Consider the following 17,002-nt stretch of genomic DNA (forward strand, 5'->3'; position numbering starts at 1 on the left):
CTACATTGAAAAACTAGCAACATAACACAACTGCTGTGACCTGTACTGGGTAATAATTGATATATATCTCACTGTATTGGCAAGCAGACTATCTCATAGAATCTCTCTATTTCTTTGTTTCCTATATTGTATGTGCACCTTACACATTTATGTCACTGTGTGAATATGTGAATAATACAAAACTGTAACTCATGTCTCTGTGCTAGTAATCAGTCATGTTAACAACCACCAATTAGCATCTTTGTACAATGAAAATATAGTCAGATGACAATTCAGTGGAAAATATAAAAGTTATATGCAAATGAGATGAGAAATGTAACATGATTATTGTCTGACAACATCAAATCTTTGGAATGAAACACAACAGCCTAGAAATAATGAACAATCATAAACACAGTGACAGCATGTGACATATAAATCCATAAGTTATGTCTATGAAACAATACTATCTGTCTACTTATGCAAAAATGACCTACATACATTTTTAGCAAACACTGTGTATGTCATTGCAAAATGCAAACGGTGTAATACTGATTGTTGTTTATGTAACAGGCAGATACAAATGAAGAACAAAAATGGCTGTGTGCCCAACTATCCCTAAACACAGGATACAAGTATGTTGTAACCAAAACATCAGTAGACTTGTAGACAAAAGCACTACCCACATTGAACTAAAGTGCATGTCAGAATAATGTGCTAACAGTTCAAACACAGAGATCAAAGACACATATTCAGTATGTGAAGAAGAAGACTACGCACAGCAAATCAGTCACTAAGCACCACAGCCACACATATAAATGTACCAACACCCATACAAACAGCCAAAGCACTATTAACTCAGATGCAAAACATTATAATGAAAAACACTGTGACAGTTACACATAACCGACTGTCATCTAGGTTGTGATGGAAAATTTACAACATGTAGTAACTACAGAGGGATTAAATTGATCAGTCACAGCATGAAGTTATGGGAAAGAGTAGTGGAAGCTAGGTTAAAAAGGGACGTGATGATTAGTGATCGTCTGTCACAAATCACTCCTGACACTCTTCTCCACCCACTCCATCCTGCCTGTACTCTCTTCTATACCTCTCTTCCGCACTCACCATTAATCTGAACTGTTGATCCCAAGTACTTAAACTCATTCACCTTTGCCACCTTGACTCCCTACATCCTCACCATTCCTCTATCCTCCCTCTCATTCACACACATATATTCTGTCTTAGTCCTGCTGACCTTCATTCCTCTTCTCTCTAGAGCATATCTCCACCTCTCCAGGGTCTCCTTCACCTGTTCCCTACTCTCACTACAGATCACAATGTCATCTGCAAACATCATAGTTCATGGAGACTCCTGTCTGATCTCATCTGTCAACCTGTCCATCACCATTGCAAATAAGAAAGGGCTCAGAGCTGATCCTTGATGTAATCCCACCTCCACCTTAAACGCATCCATCACTCCCACAGCAGACCTCACCGCTGTCACACTACCCTCGTACATATCCTGTACCACTCTTACATACTTCTCTGACACTCCCGACTTCCTCATACAATACCACAACTCCTCTCTAGGCACCCTGTCATATGCTTTCTCTAAATCCACAAAGACACAATGCAACTCCTTCTGACCTTCTCTGTACTTCTCCATCAACACTCTCAGAGCAAACATCACATCTGTAGTGCTCTTTCCTTGCATGAAACCATACTGCTGATCACTAATCATCACCTCCCTTCTTAACCTAGCTTCCACTACTCTTTCCCATAACTTCATGCTGTGGCTGATCAGTTTAATCCCTCTGTAGTTACTACAGCTCTGCACATCACCCTTATTCTTAAAAATCGGTACCAAAACACTTTTTCTCCATTCCTCAGGCATCCTCTCACTTTCCAAGATTTCATTAAACAATCTAGTTAAACACTCCACTGCCATTTCACCTAAACACCTCCATGCTTCCACAGGTATGTCATCTGGACCAACGGCCTTTCTGTTCTTCATCCTCTTCATAGCTATCCTTACTTCCTCCTTGCTAATCCACTGCACTTCATGATTCACTATCCGCACATCATCCAACCTTCTCTCCCTCTCATTGTCTTAGGTTCATAGGTTCATACTAGGCTATCTGCCCTATGGCATTTATAAGCCTAGCCAGAGTGTGTATGGTTTTCGCTACCCATATTAAATTAATTTTGCTATGCCCTTTTTCAAGGTTAGTATACTGTGCCTCTGTCTAACAGTGACACAGAAGTGATACCCGGGGTAAACCTATGATCTCCCATCCACTCATCAAGATTCCTCTTGAAGAGAGTCAATGAGGGACTCTGCCTAACCTGGACTGGGATTTTATTCCAGAGTGAAGGGAGCCGTTGGGTTATGAATCTGTCCCTCCAGCATGTCCTATTTATTTCAGTGCTTAGGTTCAAGTCCCTCGAGCGCATAGCTCGATGGGATTTGGATTTTCTGAGGTGCAGCATGTCCATTAATTCCGGGTTGGACATGGCTTTATACGTCAGGCACAGATCGCCTCTGAGCAAGCGGTATGCCACTGAGTAGAGCTGGAGTTTCTTTAACCGGGCAGCATACAGCATCTGTTTGAGCCCCTTGATCCTCTTGGTGAGGTACTTTTGGGGTCTTTCCAGTTGCTGCAGGTGTCTGGTAAGGTACATCCCAAAAGGGGCATTGTACTCAATTATGGGCCTGATGAGGGATGAGTAAAGAGGCACGATGACCTCCCTGATCTAGATGTGAATCCCTTCATGATTAGGTGGGCTATATAAAATGTTTTTCTAACCACTTTGGCCACGTGGTTGTCAAATGAGAGATTGCTATCAACTTGGGTCCCCAGGTCCCTAATTACTTCTTCTGTACTTAATGGATTACCACCTATGTGGTAATTTGTGGGCACTTTGTTTTTGCCAAAGGGGATGACTATACACTTTTTGGCATTTAGCTTGAGGCCATGGCTCTGGCACCAGTTGTCTGTTTCTATGAGGCCCTTTTGGAGGATGCTTGTGTCGGCTGGAGAGTCTATTATGGCGCCCAGTTTGCAGTCATCTGCGAACTTGGTCAGCCACAGTCCTTCCATGTTGGCCTGTACCTCCGAGAAATATATACCGAACAAGAGAGAGGTCCCAGGACTGAGCCTTGTGGGATGCCACTTGTAACTGGTTTGGAGTCTGACATGGCTCTAGCAATTCTAACCATGTGAGTTCTGTCCTTGAGCCAGTTTGCAACCCATCTAGGGACATAGGGGTTTATATTTAAGCTGGTGAGCTTATCTATAATGCCCGAGTGGGGTATTGTATCAAAGGCTTTTGTGAGGTCCAGGTAGGCTGTGTGGACCACCTTCCCCTTGTCAATGGCCTTGGTGACTGTTTCAAAGAAATCGACCAGGTTCAAGAGGCAGGATCTGCCCTTAACAAAGCCGAACTGGGTAGGATCCAGTGTCTGCAGGTCCCCAATATCTTTATTTATAAGGTCTATGATGATCCTTTCCATAGCTTTGCAGACCAAGCTAGTGAGACTTATGGGGCGATAGTTTCCAGGATCCGTTGAGGCACCACCTTTGTGGAGAGGGACCACTGTTGCTGTACACCACTCTTTGGGTACATATCCTGTAGTAAGGCTGAGATTGAACAGTAGTTTTAGGTTTGGGTTTAGCTCTTCTTGGAGTTCATGTAGGACGCAGCCCGGGACACTGTCTGGTCCCATTGATGCTGTGTTTCTTGTTTTGGAGAGGGCAGCTCTTACCTGAGCATCTGAGATGTCAGGGGGGCAGCACTCTGCTGGGATAGATATTAGCCCTTTTGGTGGGGGGGGAGAAGTTTGCGCTGAACCTGTCAGCTAGGATGTTGGCAATGTCTGTGGGTTCGGTGTATTTTTTGTCATTTTGGACTAATTCTGAGCATATCTGGGAATTCCCACCCAGGTTCCTAACATAACTAAAGAAAGCCTTGTGATTATCCTTAGTGTCCTGTGCAATTTTTCTCTCGAAGCTGGCCTTAGACGATTTTATGAGTGTCCGTAGTTTTTTGCTAATACTGATCAGAGATGCCTTCCCTTTTTGGGATTTTGCTCTATCATGTAGTAGCTTCCTCCTTCTATTGTATAGTTTGTTTATGGCTGGGGTCCACCAGACAGGACATCTGCCTTTGGAAGATTGGGTCTTGGTTTTATTTGGGATTGCATGATCCATGCATTCCTGAAGATGTTCATAGAATGCGTTTATTGCGGTCTGGGCCATATTATCCACAGGCTCGGGGGCTTTGAAGGATTCCACCTTGGTTTTGAGGAGTGTGAAATTTGCTTTAGAGAAGTTTTTCACTGTGGTTTTCTGGGCATGGGGTGGGGTCGGGATGTGAACATCCAGTGAGATTAGTTTATGGTCTGATCTTACCAGTGAGGGATACACTTCTGGTCTGGAGCATAGAGTCCCCATGTTGGTGATGATCAGGTCCAGTATGTTTTCCCCTCTTGTGGGAGTGGTAACAAGTTGTTCCATAGCATTTGAGTTTATAAATTCTAGGAAGCTTTGGGCTAGGGTGTTGGAGCTAGAGTAATGCTCCCAGTCTATGGTTGGGTAGTTGAAGTCACCCAATATAATGGTGTTTGGAGAGACCTTCATATTTTCCAGTGTTCTCAGGAAGGCCAAGTGGGGTTCCTGGGTTTGGGAGGGTGGTCTGTAGCAGGCTATAAACTAGAAGGCAGTTTTACCCACTGTTAGTTGCACATGGATAGCCTCTGATGCTTCGTGTTGTGCCACCAACCTGGAGGTGTGGGTATCTTTGACGAATATTGATACTCCCCCTCCTTTTGTGGTTTGGTCCAAGTTTTGGGGCCGAAAAGCATGGTATGAGGTATAACCTGGTAGTGCTGGGGTGCTCTCGAGAGCCTTGAACCAGGTTTCTGTTACTGCACAGATATCGATGTTCTCCATGCTAAGGAGAGTTTTGAGTGCGTGCATCTTGAGGTTTAGACTTCTGACGTTGAGTAGCATTACTCTTAGTTTCTTATCCCTTGTGATACCTATGGAGGTGGGTTTGTCTTTTGAGCCTTCCCTAAAAAAGGCACTATGGGGGTAGCAAGAGCCTTTGCCAATATCCGAAAGCCCAGGGGTGACAGGTGCAAGCTGTCCCTAGCGAAGCATCGTGGCTTGTCGAGCATGTCATCCCAGGCTGACAGGCATTGGATTCCCTTTGAATGACACCAATACTTAAGCCAATTGTTGAAATTGATAATCTTGTCTTCATACTGTGGCATCATTCTTGGTGAGGGTAAGATGCTACTCAAGGTCAGGGTCATACCGGCCTGGGCTACATGCTCAGAGAGCTCCTCTATGTCTCTTTTCATGTAGTCCAGGGAGGTACGTCTCAGGTCATTCACACCAGCATGGACAATGACTGAGTCATATTTGTACTTGCCTTGAAGTGACCTGAGTGCTTGTGTTATGTGGCGGATCCTAGCGCCCGACAGGCAGCTCACCATGACCTTCACCTTGTTCAGCCTGGTGAGTGGGACATCAGTGTGCCTGATGATAGAGTCACCTATTACAAGTGTATCAGGTGTGTTGTTTAGCCTTAAGGGCTCTGACTATTCGGCACACTGGCTTTGTGAGCTATGTGTTGCACGTGTTTTGTTTTGGGATAGCGGTTGCTTGGGTGTCTGCTTTGGAGGTCTCTGCTGCTTAGGCAGATTTTTATTTAGAGCCTCCAAGTATGTTTTTGTGTGTTTATGTGTTTGGTTTGCTGTCGTGGTAGGTCTATGTGAGACTGGAATTGTAGTGAGTGTGGTTTCCTTCACCTCCTGACTGGTTACGCCAGTACTGAGTTGAGAGAGCTTAGCCTCCAGTTTGGCTATATGGTTGCATCTCTCACATGTGTTGGAATTTGTTGGGAGGAGGAGAGGGTTGTCTGTGTACATGAGGCAGTTGTAACATTGCCTCAAGATTCCCAGATTCACCAGCTGGACTGGAGAGGAGATTGACAACTGACCTTTGGACATGCTAGAATAGTATTGGGAATTTCTTTATAATTGAAAAAAATGGCCAGTGGGGAGAAAGGTACTCCAGGGGGAGTTTGTGAGGGTGTAGTGCTTTTAATTTTTTAGTGCTGACTTATATAATTGCTTTAGTGAGCAAGTGCCAGGTAACTTAAATGCAAAAATGACAAACAGTAACTTTCTTTCAAGTGAAACAAGGAAATAAGTACAGTAAGCAATGCAGATATCACTAGGGATCCACAGAAGCACTGAAAAGCCGCGTTTTAGGTGGAATTAGCTTTTCAGGGAAATAACAAGCATACAAACAAAGCCAGATTCAGCAGGCCTGGATCTAGTCTATGCTACAGCAAACAAGGTGTACCAATTACAGTAAGAAATAGTTCAAATATGCAGGCACTATAAGCCTTTAACCAGAAATTCCCAGCTCAGAAGGGCAGAGTCCAGCCTCTTCTCCCACAAGAGTGTAGACCATGAACCTTCTTAATGTAAAATAACTGGCCTGAAGCCCTGGTGCTTAAACCAGAACTAATACACTTTTAGAATAACAGACACTGAGCCCTCAATCAGCAGTTCCCAACTTAGAAGGATGTAAGCTACCTGTCCTGCCACTACAGTGCAGCCCACAAACCTTCCTAATGTAAAACAACTGGTCTAAAGCCCAAGTGCTTAAACTAAAAGGCTTAGAATAAGTTACACCAAGCAGTAATAAATACAACTGAGTACTTTTAAGATGACGCAAAAGCAAAATAAAGTAGGAAAAAACACAAATACAGTAAAAGCAGATAATTTTTTTTTTTTTTTTTTTTGTGGAAAGAGAGAAAGGAGTAGCCGAAACTAAGCTGATTGGCCTTCTCAAATGTTCTCCCTGTACTGGGTAGAATGAGGTAATGACACTAGACTGGGAGGAGGGTCCCAGATCAAATTTACACTAGGGGCGGGCAACTGCAAATCCACCAACTACAAAAACACTATACCAGCAGGGAGGGAGGGTGGGAAACAAACTGCAGAAATGTTTCACAGCTGAAAAGCAGCAGTGAGCCTTTAAATGAAAGTTTTAAACAGCTAAAGGAGCCTCAAAGTACTCTTTCCATCTGCTCAACACACTCTCCTTGCTTGTGAGTACATTTCCCTCATTATCCTTTATCACCCTTACCTGCTGCACATCTTTACTAGCTCGGTCCCTCTGTCTAGCCAATTTGTACAGGTCCTTTTCTCCATCCTTAGTGTCCAACCCTTACAGTAATAGTAGTAACATATGTGTCCTGATTGTCACTGATTATGTCTGAATTATTCCCCAAATAAATGAGATATATGTTCCATCTGTATGAAACTATCCTACTATGTTCAAAGTTTACATGTAAAATTGTGGCAAAGTAGCTGCTGTTGGCAGAAAAATTATGGATGATGGATATATTGTAGAAACTCGACAAATAAACTCTATATTTGTAAGTATGTACAAAATACCTGTAAACATCAACAAGCAGGTATTTATACAAGCATTTTCAAAATGTTTACACAGATCAAGATTCAATGAAAGATATCCCCGAAGTGGATTTAAGCCCACAGTTATCTATGAGATATACACACTGACCACCGCAACCAAAACCTCTGCAAGGACGACAGGTACTCAGGCTCAAAAACCAAAATATGTATCAATACACATTGACCTCTTGCTTATCATGCTTAGCTAATACATAGCACAATACCTTCCTTCATAACTACTATTGCATATGTATATTCGTATTCTTGCAGATAAAGGAGGAATACACAACCATCCGACACCTAAACACTCTTGCTCATAACAACTGCCAGATAGTACCAAGTTTTACAATGTTCAACATACAGTAGACACTCAGACCTGCAGTGGTCTTACATTAATGTGTTCAACAAACAGGTATTTAACAGTGATGTGCATCTTGTAAAGCGGAGTTGCTTAAGAGATGACTGCATGACTCAGTATTCACAGGTACTGAAGTAGACTATGCAATAGTTTTGGAGTATTATGGATAATGAAGAAATGAGTAATCATCAGTGACCTAGGTGCTATAGGCATCATTGACTCATGACCATACTGGATCTGTAAAATGATGTACTTTCTAAGTTGGAAAACAAACAAGTCTAATGTCTTACTATGCATGTGATAAACAATATTAAATAAATAACCACCATCGGAATAAAACCCAAAATTGCAAGGAGTACACTCATCTTGATTATCCAGATAAACTAATTGGTAGAACAGCTAAGTAATGACTACATAAGGCATTTGTTTGACATATGAGTCACAGTTATATCTCTGATTTCCTTAGGAATGTACAGGAACTCTTAGGATTATGACATTTTTGTAGACATCCACTGGCTGCCTCCACATCTCTGTAACCCTTCAGCAAAGATCCTCCGCATCCCTCTGATGCAGTTTATCATAGTGGTGGTGAACCTGCACTCCTGTCCACTAGTTTCCTGTGTGACATAAGTGCTCCCTTGCAATCTAGCTTCAGATGTAGATCACTGAGAAGTTCTGTGGCCTGGCTCTCATACAGTGTTCCACTCCAGTGTAGACAGTCGGCATCTGGGTGGTCTATTCCTTGGTGCAATTGAGCACCTGGACACATCATAGCCTGCTCGAAGTAGTCATGTCAAAGAGAATGTTTAGATAGCAAACTTCAAAAAAATTGCTTAATGAAGTCCCATTCTGTTTGAAGGTAACAATGGTCTTATCTGTAACTGTATCAAAAAGTGGAGCTTATGGGATGGTATCAGGTCATTTTAACAGGCAAGTGTTACTTTTATTTCTTTATTTATTTATTGAAATTTGATTACTGGGAAAGTCCAACTGGATAGGAGCCCATTCTCCGAGGAGGCCTTGAGAGAAAAGCTCCACAGTATTACAAAACATTTTAAGAATAATAATTTTACAGTCTTTAAAAATAATACAAAACCAACTACAGTTTAAATAATTATACCAAATTCGACATAATATGAAAACATTGGTTAATTATATGACAATGATTTAATAGTTAGAAAAATTTTAGCCAGTTTTTTAGAGAAATTAAAGCTAAGTGAATATAATACAAATGGGAATTACAATATGATGTAAGTGAAAAGCAGGCTTATGGTATATTTAGACATAAAGCCAGGGAGCTGCTTAAAGATACCTTTTGGGAATTTGCATGGCTCACCTTCCTGTTAGGCTGAGGTATTGGTTAATGCAACAACTTTTGAGAACTTAAGCGGAAGTGCATAAATGGGATTCCAGAACGCTAAATGTTAATGAATCTCATTAATTACATATGTTGCAAATGGAACTTAAAAAGTTGGTGCATATAGCTTGTCTTACTTTCAGTTATACCTGATTCATAGGTAGCTGCAAAGGTAATGTTGCACCTGCTAGCATTGCTGTGGTGGGGTATGTTTCTCTCCTTATTGACCTATGTTGTTACTACTCCTTAGAAATGTCTGTGTATATGCTTAAATTGATGCTTTTAGGAAAAATTGTCTGCAAGACAAAAATGTATGTGACTAACTAGAAGATTGACCTGTATGCATACAGGTGTGTACATCTGCATCACTAACAAGTAGTGATTCCATATATGCACTTGTACAAAAAAATGTAAAGAGCACAAGTGAACAGTACATAAGGATGTACTATCAAAATATCTATATACATATATATATATATATATATATATATATATATATATATATATATATATATATATATATTACTGGTGAATCTATACAGTCTGGGATATACTTACAGATACCAAAGTAGTCAGATAGCATCCCTAAATTGCTATGTAGCATGTAGTTACAGTTATGTTACAGACATTTATTCACTTAATGCTTAGCAAAACATGGCAGCATTCAATAAAGCCTACACTGTCATTTTTTACCATGTGCAAATTGTGCCTCCGCAAATATATTTACATTCAGTAAACTCCATGTAGAGGTGCGGACTCACTTCCATGGCATGCTAATTACAACATAAGTACCTAAATTGTATGCTAATGAAGCAAATCAACACAGTGGTGTGATTCAACAAGCTGCAAAGCAACCTTGTAGACTTTGTGCTCGTGTTGGCCATGTATTCAGAAAGTTTTTGAATACAGCCATGGAAAGGAGTCTACATGGAAACAAGAGCAAGTAAAAGTCCTAAGATTTGTACAGAACTGACCATAACATATAACACCACACACATTATGACATTATTAGACATGGTGGATACTAGAAAATTAGATTAGCAATAGCAACAATTCATTTTTAAGTGCCATGACATAAATGCAGCTTTGTTCCCCCACCCCCAAATGAAGACTATACTTATGACTAATGTAGACAGGTAAAAGTGTAAACCTCACGAAACAGACTAATCATGTCATGTAAGCATATGCAGTCTGTAGCTGAAAATATATAGTCAACTTTTATCAAAAACTATATTCCTCTGTGCAGATATATAGCAAAGTAATACCCTCCATTGTGTTTACAGCGCTGGGCTCCCCTGCAGTTTCCCTGCCTACATGGTTACTAACTGTGTAGATTCAGGGCTGTCAGCACAGTGAAAATGCAAATGAGGTCAAAACGCATTAGAATTGTTGAATCACAAAAATAGTAACCGTGTAGGAATGTTCACTTCATGTAGGCACTTCCACAGTGTTTTTCAATGGATGTCAACAGTGAATAATGACATCAGGAGGGTGTGTCAGGTTACACTTAAAGAGGTGTACATGTAGGTCTGTGAAGGGTGAAAGTGCATGTAAGCAGACCACAATTCACACATTCTGTCTCATCCTCTGAATTATGTTTTAAAATGTGTCGTCTCTGTCTGCTTTAAGTAATTTTTAAAAATGTTGCCATTGTTGATGTGATGCTGCACTTAGTGCACCCACAGGAAATGGAGGAATGAATGGCAGGTTTTACTGTGTTTGTCATGTAACTATTCCTGTGGCAGCACATGTATACATAGGGGTAGAGTATAGATGGTCCTGGTTACGAGTACCGGGTATGCAACCTTTCCTTTCCTTTTTATGCTCCATGTTTGCATAATATCATGAGAATGGAGAAAAGTAATACCAATTTTGCCTGTGCTTACCTTCTTTGTACAAAGGTGTGCAGAGGTGCGCGAAGGTGGACATAGCGCACTAATCAGCAAGCAGCAGGTGTGTTTAGAGTTACAGACAGTAACTGTCAGATGTTAGCAATGAGGCTCGTGTTTGCACACTGCTTACCTATGCGCAAACAGGTATATCTCACATGCGTGTACACTTAGTTAACCATCGCGCAAATCTGCTGTTCACTATGCTATGAAAATGTATATATGATGCTTTATATTGATATTTATTGTCCATTCCCTTAGTATGACATAAAACTACATGTGGAAATATTGTATGCTAAGGGCCCAATATATTTATATGTCATATATTTACAATACATATATGTGATGGCCCCCCAACAGGTATTGCAACCCTGGGGTCTCAGTACTTTTTCCATAGATATAACAACCATGCTACAAAGTGTACTATATAATGTTGTGTGCTCCCTCATGGACAGGGACAGTTGGTGGTGCTCACAATCTTGCTCTGCTAAACCCAAACATCCAGCTATGTTCAATAAGGGTACTTGCGTTATTACACAGCTAGGCTTCTAAACAGCCTTGTGCTATTAGGCTAATAGCCTCATATGATGCAATGAAGTTATGTGATTACATTACTTAGAAGTGTACTGATGTCATGGCCATGTTTGTTCAGACATTTCAAAGCTAGACGTGACTGGCAAGACATTAAAATAAATAGAAATGACTGCTGTGTGAGAAATATGCAGAAATATTTCAGGGGCATGTCCTTTGACAGCACCTGTAGGAATTCCAAGATATTTTGTTAGCCAAAAAAGGGTAATTTGCCTGTTCATTTATGGGAATGGGGGCCAAGGTGAGTTACTGTTATGGCACTAACAAAGTTATTTTGCTCTTGTTACTCTTTATGTTTTGTATCCTGCCTGTTGTTAGTATTTTACATCTCTAATTTACCACTGGGTAATACTGACTGGCTGCCTTTTCTGTTGCACATGTGAACAATATTTTGTAGTTATATGATACATATGTGTATTATACATCTGTTTTCTTTTAGGCCATCTGCAATCATGACATTGATGCATGTGAATCAATGTCTAAGACCCTTCACAGATGCCAAAAACAATGTAATAATTGAAACTTTTTGGCAACATGGTGCCTTCCCCCTGCTAAGGGGAGGGCAATATATGTGCTATAGGCTCATACTATGGCAACAAATTGGTGCCAATGTCAATGACATAGGCAGCCACAGCTGAACCTATGAATAGGTGCACAACAGAGCTACTGATATGATCACTGCTGCAAGAGGGCAAGCAGCTGCAGTATGCCATGATCTGTTGGTTACAGGTGAAAGTCCTCCTAGAGAACCATCACTGACTACCAATGAGCTCTTCCTAGCAGATCTATGGAACACAGTCAGCTCCCAGGACATTGCCATACCACACGTGCTGGCCGTGGGAGCCAGGGTTTCATCTCAGGATAAGCTTCCAGGTAGGCCTTGTTATCTCAGTTGAATACTGCCCTATAGTTAAAGAATTTAAAGGAATAAATTAAAACTGTGTCACATGTATTTATTTGATTGGTGGGGATTGAAGATTGCTACATATATAAGCTTAGCTTAGAGTTGCCAGCCACATTCTTGTTAAAACAAGTGTTTACTGCAGCTATAAAGGAGCAAATGTATTAACCTCTGTGTTACTGTCGATTGTGATGTTGTTGCCCTTACCTCCTGCTTAACTTCTTTCAGGCCCATCAGGCCTCCAGCAATGCGTCCTTTCTGCAGATGGTAAGCCAATTAGTTTAATGTCAGTACTGCTGATCAATTTTAACAAATATTGTAGTGTGCGAAATTGATCTCAGGCATGTCGTGTATATTCCAGGACTGTCTGTAATAGTGGCAGCAGTGTTACTTTGGTAGCATATATTGCACTATAGTAGTGTCAGTATTAATTTACTCCTGTGTGTCTTGTTTTTTTTTATCACAGGTGAGTCTGTCAGTGAAACTATGGGCCCATGCCACCTAATGTCAATGTTTCATCAGACTCTGATGTTGATGGAGGCCAACCTGAGATATGGTCAGGGAGTGCAGAGGTTGAATCTGGCACAGAGTTTTCATAATCGCATCCCCTGCATTCACATTGCACACAGCCAGTTGGCCTATGCCTACCCAGTTCTCTGAACCCAGAGATATTGGACAGGAGGAAGGTGAGGACATTGATCAGGAAAGTATGTCTACTGCAGCTTCAATGCCCATTGAGTCTGGCCATAGCCAAAGTGTGGGCAAGGTGCCCTGCAGGAGGATTGATAGGGATGCTTGAAGGGGGCCTGCTGTCCCTCCTCCACTTGGTGCAAGTGTCACTTCCTGTGCCACTCTACATATGTTTAGAGCAATTATAGAGGCACAGGCACATTTCCATAGGCGCTCCAGAAAAATGCTTAGGGTTGTGGATGCGGGACTGCTTCCACTGTGTTGCCAATTCACTGGATCAGATGAATGACACGTTGGAACAAGGGGAGTCTGTGATGGACTAAAGGGTGTCTGTGATGGAATGAGAAGTGTCTGCACTGGAACATATGCTGGAGGAGAACATTGTCCTCATGGGCATAGGTCAGCCACAACATCTGCTGATAGCCAATGTGGCCATGTCAGATCATGCTCCAGTGGTGGCAGTACTTCCTCTGCTCCATCAGTGAGCATACTGTTCACACCCAGATGTGGCAGGCCATGGGGCTGTAGTCCCATGAAGGAAGCCCATCAACCAGATAGCAGTCACATTCAGATAACAGTACTGCATCTGAGCATGGTCCTGGAAGTCAATGTGCCAGTGCAACTCCTGGCAGAGCCAGTTCTTGTGGTTGGGGAGGACAACAATGAACTTCCACCTCTACCACACATGCCTCATGCCAAAACAGCACAATGGACAGCTAGCACCCAGCTTGGCTGTGTTCCTACACACACTTACACACCAAATTCACCTGGAGGGCACCTACAGACATACACACAACAGTTACTTATTTTGTCTGACTGCCCATTTTTTTTGTCCAACTGTCTGCCTTCTTCTCCTTCATACTCACACACACTCCCACCGACCTCTTGTGTCAGCCTAGGTGTCCTGCCCCCCCAACACAATACCCTGTGCAAGTGATGATAACTGTACAATATCCCTGTGTTCTACAGTTCTGATTCAGTAATACAAATTCAGTGTCTGATGCTCAGGGTGCATAGCTAACTTACTGCTTACTATATCTGCATTGGTGTTGTATAAATGTTAATTTTACCTGTGACTTATATTCCTTTGGAAATTTAGAGAGTTGATACCAGCCACATGTCACAACTTTATAGTGAATGGTATTGTAAGGGTTGTGAAGTCAGAAACTGCAATGTGTATCATTACTTTATAACTTCTCTACAACACCCTGTGTGAGTGATGATACCTGAGCCATATCCCTCGTTTCTATATTTTTTTCTATATTTTGGATTCAGGGAGACAAAGACTTTCTAGCTGATGCTTAGGGTGCATAGCTAACTTATTGCTTAGTATATCTCCATTTGTATTGTTTAATTGGTCATTGTACATTAAACATATATTGGCCTTGGACAGTTCCACAGTTGATAGCATCAAAATGTCACAATGTTATAGTGGATGTTCTTGTGATGGTTGTGAAGTAAGATACTGCAATGTGTATAATTACTTTCTGATATGTCTCTTACAGGATTTTCAAGCCCAAACGTATGGTGCACATCACAGGTCACGCCATGATATTCCAATCTTAGGACTGTATAACAGTCCAACATTTTTGTTTCCCTTTCCTGATTGTTCTTGATTTAAAGTTCTTATTTATTGCAACTGTTTGCATTTGTATCAGAGAGGAACCACCAGATGCTGTGAGTTTAGGCAGACACAGCCATGCTGAGGATGTGCTTGTATTGGCTAAGAGACAATGCATAGCACACTCACTCACCAACTAGGGACCTAAAACCTTCCTGATACTCACATACATATAGTAGCATTGATGCCAGCCAACTCACACAATCTTTACCTTCCTATGTATTGGCTGTGTTCTGCTTGCATCAGACAGAATCAGCTATGAACTAACACTGTGACAACTGTTGCATTTATGAGGTAAGTCCTGAACCTGGAGTATATGGTTTAATAATATCATGGCATATCCTTGTATTTCATCACTTTGTACAGTAAGCAAGTAAAAGGTAGGAGATTTGTACAGAAATTCCCTTAACATGTGACAGCAGAGACATTTGATTTATATGTGTACATTAGCAAATAGAAGGCCTCAGCATCAAAGATTCATACAGTCATGCCTCTGAAGAATATTGATGATAACTGCATGCCCTCAGTTTAGCACTATATGTCTGTAATGGGAAATTATTACAGAGAGTTTAGAAAGTAATGGGACACATTGCAGTTTCTGACTTCACAACTCTCACAAGATCAAACAGGCAGGATGCAAAACAAAGAGAGTAACAAAAGCAACATATCCTTGTTTGTGCCATAAAAGTAGCTCAGCTTGGTTTCCCCCTCAAAAGAATGTGTCATAACAGGATCTCACCTTTGCTCCCCCCAAAAGAGCAGTCTATGCTTGTTTGTGCCCATCCAACTTGCCCTTCATTTGATGGCAATTCCATATCATAGTATTCCCAATTAACATCCCCACACAATTTAAGGAAAATGATATAGACTGCCTTAGGGCCTTATACACTGCATGTCTCTGAGTACTGGTCAGATAACTGATGAATGACAAAGAAACATAGAATGGTAAGAAAGAGCTGTATATTTACATGCAATAATCATAACAGAAAACTGCCCCAGATGTCTCAAGCTTGTGTAATATAACACAAATCCAAACAAAAACACAAGAAAAAGTGGAGTCACTGAATCCTTTGCATGAACCTTTAATACCACAGGTTAAGCACTTTCAGCCAAAAACTTTGACCTTCTTCAGAACAAACAACTCAATGAATACAACCCTCTTATATAAAATGGTTAGAAATCTTAACCAATCACATCTCAATTCCAATTAACAAATTACAAAAAAAAAAACTTACGTAAAACCATTCACTTAAAAAATTCACATAAACAATTCAAGTAAAAAAGGGGGGGCAACCACATAACAACATGTTACTTAAATAAAATATTAAAGCAAACAAGAAAAAGTCCAAACAGTTAGCAAACCACAAGTTCGAGCACAAAAGGAAAGCAGAGCCAGCTGGAGCCTGAACGCAAGTTTATTGTATAACAAATAGACAGCGTTTTCACTACTTAACAAAGTAGCTTCCTCAGAGGTAAACAATAAAATATTAACATAAAACATTTAAAATGTACATTCTATTTGCATTTGTTGTAATATGCCTTTCTTTTTAGGACTGTTTTGTAATTAACTCCATTGTTCAAACCTGGTGCCCTGCATGCATCCAACAAAATCTGCCATTTAAATTCCCTGTAATCAAGTTCCCCATCTCTGTCACCATTAAACTCCTGGGGAACATGATCAATAACCCCAAAGCAAAATTTAACTCCATCCTTGTCACCTGCACATGTAAGGGTGTGCTTGTAAAGGGCATTATCCAAGTTATTCTTTCTGATGGCATAATAATGTTCGTATATTCTATTTTTTAATTGCCTGTTGATCTTTCCAATTTAGAAAGAAGAACAGACTGAAGATTAAGCCATGTATACCACATAGGTGGATTTACAACTGAAGTTGCCAGGAACCTTACATTATCTTCTTTGGTTGCAAACTTCAAAATATGCCCCTTCTGAAATGTATTTGCAAAAATTGCAACTTTTGCATTTAAAAGTACCTCCACTTGGGCGGAGCTTGAATTGCTAACTGAAAAGCAACATTTTTTGGAGCTTCATAGATTAGTACTAAATTGAGGAAATTAAATTAACTATTACTAACAAATCTACTAAAATATTTAGTTAATA

The sequence above is a fragment of the Protopterus annectens genome, chromosome 5.part0 (genome assembly GCF_019279795.1).
Source record: "Protopterus annectens isolate FY-2018-M chromosome 5.part0, PAN1.0, whole genome shotgun sequence".
NCBI lineage: Eukaryota > Metazoa > Chordata > Ceratodontiformes > Protopteridae > Protopterus > Protopterus annectens.